This window comes from Onychostoma macrolepis, chromosome 08, assembly GCF_012432095.1.
Source record: "Onychostoma macrolepis isolate SWU-2019 chromosome 08, ASM1243209v1, whole genome shotgun sequence".
NCBI lineage: Eukaryota > Metazoa > Chordata > Actinopteri > Cypriniformes > Cyprinidae > Onychostoma > Onychostoma macrolepis.
In genome coordinates, this window is record NC_081162.1 from 28,886,272 (window position 1) to 28,892,684 (window position 6,413).

The 6,413-nt window shown below is 33.2% G+C and overlaps 1 protein-coding gene across 1 annotated transcript in view; it reads right to left on the minus strand.

Annotated features, from left to right (window-relative positions):
- The window catches only part of dmxl1 (Dmx-like 1), a 52,676-nt gene extending 48,299 nt beyond the window's left edge, over positions 1 to 4,377 (minus strand). Inside the window, 1 exon segment of the mRNA XM_058784621.1 lies at positions 4,240 to 4,377. The gene's annotated coding sequence lies outside the window, so the exon portion shown is untranslated.
- Positions 4,378 to 6,413: the final 2,036 nt, after the last annotated feature.

The following is a 6,413-nucleotide window of genomic DNA, read 5'->3' on the forward strand; positions in this document are numbered from 1 at the left end:
GCAAACAGACAAACACAAGATTTTTAACATTAACATATGATAAAAATTTAAAAGAATTTCCTGGCAAAATTATACTAAACTCTTTAAGTGAGCTCATAAATTAGTTTTCCACATACATTAAAAGCAGGACAGTCCAATAAAATATGAGTTACTAGAATGTAAAACCACAGATATATTCCCAAACCACAACCTTTTATGATCACGGCGTCTGGCTATAATTCCACATATCATCTATAATGTGGAGCAGAGAGTGCAGGACAATATAGTTTCAGAAGAGTGGAAATAAAAATTGCAAAACACACATTTAAGTATTTATTTTATTGCACTTTATCTATTTGTGTCTGAAGATTTGAATCTTTAAATAATTTTTTCTCTTACAAAAAGCAAACTTTACTTATTTATATCCCTCTATATTTTGAAGGTTTGTTTAGATTTCATTCTCACTGAGTCATACGACATTTCACTCCTAAAAACATGGTGAATATGTGTTTGTTTTCTGTCTGTTGAGAGTATTTTCTGATTATTGAGTGATAAAAAGAGAAATCCAGAATCCATCTGGAAAAACTCAAAGTTGATAACAAAATCAAACTAGAATTATGAACCTGGATTCATCCAATATATTATGTTCTGCAAATGCATGCAACTTTAGGACAAAACGTCACCGGGTCCACTCATCATTTTAATCATACACTAGATTTAATTATATCACATGGAATTGATCTTACTGATATAGATATCGCACCAAAGTGATGATGTTACTGATCATTTCCTTGTATCGTGCATGCTGCGCATTACTGATATTAACTATATGGCTCAGCGTTATCGTCTGGGCAGAACTATTGTTCCAGCCACCAAAGACAGATTCACAAATAACCTGCCTGATTTATCTCAACTGCTCTGTGTACCTATAAATACACATGAACTAGACCAAATGACTAGCAACATGGGCACTATCTTCTCTAATACATTAGAAGCTGTTGAAAAAGGTTAGAGAAAAACGTACTGCGCCATGGTACAACAGTTATACCCATTCTCTCAAGAAAGAAACTCGTAATCTTGAGCGCAAATGGAGAAAAACTAACTTGGAAGTGTTTAGAATTGCGTGGAAAAACAGTATGTCCAGCTACAGACGGGCTCTAAAAGCTGCCAGGGCAGAGCATATCCACAAACTCATAGATAATAACCCAAACAAGCCAAGGTTTTTATTCAGCACAGTGGCTAGATTAACAAATAAACAGACGTCACCCGATCTAAATATTCCCTCACAGTTTAATAGTAATGACTTTATGAATTTCTTCACTGATAAAATAGATAACATTAGAAATACAATAACAAATGTAGGTTCTGTGGCGTCTAGTCCTTCAGCTTCATTCATCGCTCCCAAAGAAAAACTGCAGTGCTTTACAACTATAGTTGTACGATAGTATCTGTAGTATAGTATTATGTAATTATAACTGTAGTTATACAATATGCATCATTCATTCATTCATTCATAGGACAGGAAGAGCTAAATAAACTAATCACTGCATCTAAACCAACAATATGTTTATTAGATCCTGTCCCCACTAAACTACTGAAAGAGTTGTTACCTGTAGCAGAAGAACCGCTTCTCAATATTATTAGGTAAGGTAAGGTAAGGTAAATTTTATTTATAGAGCACAAGTTTAACACAAATGTAGTTGATCCAAAGTGCTTTACAATAAAAATAACAATTTAAAAGAAAAAGGAAGGGGAGACAACAGGAAATCAAGTATCAAAACTTGTTTTTATTAACTCATCGTTATCTTTAGGTCACGTTCCAAAACCATTCAAGCTGGCGGTTATTAAGCCTCTTATTAAGAAACCACAACTAGATCCTAGTGAACTGGCAAATTACAGACCCATTTCAAATCTTCTGTTTATGTCTAAAACTTTAGAAAATTTGTGTCTGCTCAATTGTGCTTCTTCTTGCAAAAAAATGATCTCTGTGAAGAATTTCAGTCAGGTTTCAGGCCTCACCATAGCACAGAAACTGCACTTGTTAAAATTACAAATGACTTGCTTCTTGCGTCAGACCAAGGCTGCACCTCATTGCTAGTTTTACTTGATCTTTGTGCTGCGTTCGACACTATAGATCATGACATACTTATAGATCGATTACAAAACTATACGGGTATTCAAGGGCAGGCTTTAAGATGGTTTAGATCCTACCTGTCAGATCACTACCACTTTGTTCATTTAAACAGGGAGTCATCTCAACTATCACCAGTAAAGTATGGAGTACCACAAGGATCTGTCCTAGGACCTCTACTATTTTCAATATACATGTTGCCCCTTGGTATTATTATTAGAATATACGGGATTAGTTTCCATTGTTATGCTGATGATACTCAACTATATATCTCAACAAGACCAGATGAAACTTCTGAACTATCTAAGCTAACAGAGTGTGTTAAAAATGTGAAAGATTGGATGACCAATAATTTAATAATCCTATTAAATTCAGATAAGACAGAGATATCCTGATAACGTTCGGGGTTCAGACACACTCTCTCTGTTTAAATCTAGATTAAAGACACATCTCTTTAGCCAAGCATTCGCATAATGCATCTTATAATCTTGTACTGCAGTTATATCTGCTAAAATGTACATTATTATTCTTTAGCTTGGGTTGAACAAATAATTTTTGTTTGGATGGAACAGCAGCTACGCTAATTATGTCTCTATTTGTTTCTCTGTTTTTGCCGCGGGATTAACATCCAGAAGAAACTAGGAATCACAGAAGCTTCAGTCTGGATCCAACCCTTAAATGATCTGAGACGACCGAACACCTGAGAAGAGATGATGCCAACCCCTCAGACAGTATACAGAATTACCAAATTTTGCCATAAGTTAAATATAATATATAAATATATTGTAGAAACTTAATTTCCTGTAAAGCTGCTTTGCAATGATTTGTATCATAAAAAGCACTATACAAATAAAATTGAATTGTATGGGTCAAAATGATCCATTTTTCTTTTATGCCAAAAAATCATTAGGATATTAAGATCATGTTCCATGAAGATATTTTGTAAATTTCCTACCGTAAATATATCAAAACTTCATTTTTGATTAGTAATATGCATCGCTAAGAGCTTCATTTGGACAACTTTAAAAGGAGATTTTCTCAATATTTAGATTTTTTTGCACCCTCAGATTCCAGATTTTCAAATAGTTGTATCGCAGCCAAATATTGTTCTATCATAACAAACCATGCATCAATGGAAAGATTATTTATTCAGCTTTCAGATGATGCATAAATCTCTATTTTTTTAAAAATTGACCCTTATGACTGGTTTTGTGCTTCAGGGTCACATATATCTGAACATACATCACATTTATTTATGTTATATCCATAAATAATCTGACATAAGTCACATTTACTCATTTATCAGCTGATGTGTTCATGTTTTCTATAATTCTATTTTAACAACTTGTATGAAGCCATATGCAAAATGAATGCAACTCTATACATCTCAAAACAGATTTTAACAACAACAAAAAAATCAAAGTTGTGGCAGGGTGCAAGAATATACAAAAAATTAAATAAAATAAGTGTCTCATGAGTCATGTTTGATTTTTTGCTTCTAAATCCATTCAAATATGCATGTTGTTTATTCTCGTTTAAAAACTGATCAAATGATGGCTAACCTTAAGTTTATTTCCTTACATGAATATGATAATATTCAAGTCAAATAACTACTTGTATGATACAATGAATAATACATGTTCTCATGTAAAACAGTAAAATGACAGACAGTTCCAGTTTGTTTGGTCATACGGTGATGTGTCAGTCAATCAGTCACGTGATCAGTGGTCAGTCATGAGCTTTAACCTCTTTTAAATGTCTAAACTGTCTGATAATTCACTTCTGACCTAACAGCAGACTTATCTTGAATATATAATCAACTGTGAGTTTAACAAAACACAGTTTTCTGATTTTCTCTCAGAGGATCCAGTCAGAGCTCGAGCTCCTCAGCTAGCCATGCTAACATCCCACTGACAGCTTTAATCAGAACATTTCGTGACAATCCATCACAGACATCTAAAAGCCACAGTTCTGGACCGTTTCGGTGATCCATGTACATCGCATCACGATTAATACACATCTGATGAATTTTCATTGGAGACTGCTGATGTTGTTAGCCGCGTAGCATTAGCATGACAGCTGGCGAACATCAGCAATGAGAAAGATTTATAAAGTCGCGCGCGTCTTACCTCAGAAACGGGTTTCATTTGTGCTCAAGCTCCAATATAATGTGTGTTCCTCTCATTATGAGAGATAATAAATACACACAATGATTTGGTGATGTTTGTGTGCGGAGACTGCGGTGCGGATCAGGAAGTGGGGCGCGCAAGGCATTATGGGAGTTGTAGTCGCTATCTGACTGTTAAACTGCACGTTAATCACATGTCTCATTGGCGTACTTTAAAACAACAGTGCACATCTGAACAATATTGCATATATAAAATATATTTAAATATAATAGTATTTATAATATAAAATATGTTAGGGTTAGTGTTAGTAAATGCGATTTACTTTATCGCCTTTCAGACATGTCTTGGGAACATTTTCATTTACAACTGAACTTAATTTGTAAATTTATAGTTATTATATAGTTATATTATATTAATTTATATTAATTGTACTGTTAATCTATAGTACACAAATGAGAGTACTGGGACAGTTCTGAGACAAAAAATTGCCCATAAGTCAACAATATATATATATATATATATATATATATATATAAACACATACATATATATATAGATGTGTGTGTGTGTGTGTGTGTGTGTGTGTGTGTGTGTATATATATATATATATATATATATATATATATATATATGAGATATCAAAAGGGCCAAATATATAATTGTTAAAACATGTTTCAAAATATATTTAGATAAATATATTTTCTACCAATATATTTTTTGCTATTTTTTGTATGTAAGCATTTAAAAATATATTTTTGCCCTCTACGTATTTCAATCCAAGAAAATACACTGACATGTCACATATGTAACTTTATTTGTTGTCGTCTATGTGAACACACTGTATAACACATTTGAATAAAAATCAGCAAGGAACATAATTTACAATATTCTACATTTAATACAATACCTAAATTTACAATATAGCCAACTTACATTGCAAAACTTTATCTTTATAATACTTAGCATTCACATTTTCTTTTTGTCTAAAGGTATACTACTGTAAGATTGGAAATATATTTTCTTGCTCTAAAGTAGCCTACATTTTGAAACTAAATATAATTTTAATTTCAAAAATATATTTAATGGTTTACAACATATATTTTTGCATGTGTTTAAAATGTTTTGGCCATAATAATATATATTGGGTGTGTAACAACACCACAGCAGTATGACATGTTTTAATCTGAGCATCTAAAGTGCGGAAGCTGAAGTGATTCTGCTGAGTTAGTGACATGTGATCAGACCGGACGGATCAGCACTTCAGTGATCAGAACATCAAACCCTCATGAGTTTGTGCTGTTTAATGCTGTCATTATTCACACTGACTGCTGGGTTTGTGTCAGTGCAGCTGGTTATGATAACAGCTAACATTTGAATATTTATCATAAATATTTAACTGCAGCATAAAGAGCTCTGAACAGCACACTCTCACACACACATCCACTTCATGTCCTTCACTGCTTCTTTAAAAACTATCTGTCCGTTTGAATTGAACAATTGGACTTTTGATATTTGACATTTTTATATTTAATTGATAATTACGTTCTCATCTAGCATGCACATATCAGATCATATAGCAATGTATTAATCAAGACAGAAGTTGATTCTCTTGTTTTGTTTTCTCTCGCCAAGTCTGCTTTTATTGGATTAAAAAAATAGTGAAAACAGTAATATTATTAAATATTCTTACGAAATTTAAAATAACTGTTGTCTATATATGTGTGCATGTACAGTGGGGCAAAAAAGTATTTAGTCAGCCACCAATTGTGCAAGTTCTCCCACTTAAAAAGATGAGAGAAGCATGTAATTTTCATCAAAGGTATACCTCAACTATGAGAGACAAAATGAGAAAAAAAAATCCAGAAAATCACATTGTAGGATTTTTAAAGAATTAATTGGTAAATTCCTCGGTAAAATAAGTATTTGGTCACCTACAAACAAGCAAGATTTCTGGCTCTCACAGACCTGTAACTTCTTCTTTAAGAGGCTCCTCTGTCCTCCACTCGTTACCTGTATTAATGGCATCTGTTTGAACTCGTTATCAGTATAAAAGACACCTGTCCACAACCTCAAACAGTCCAACTCCAAACTCCACCATGGCCAAGACCAAAGAGCTGTCAAAGGACACCAGAAACACAATTGTAGACCTGCACCAGGCTGGGAAGACTGAATCT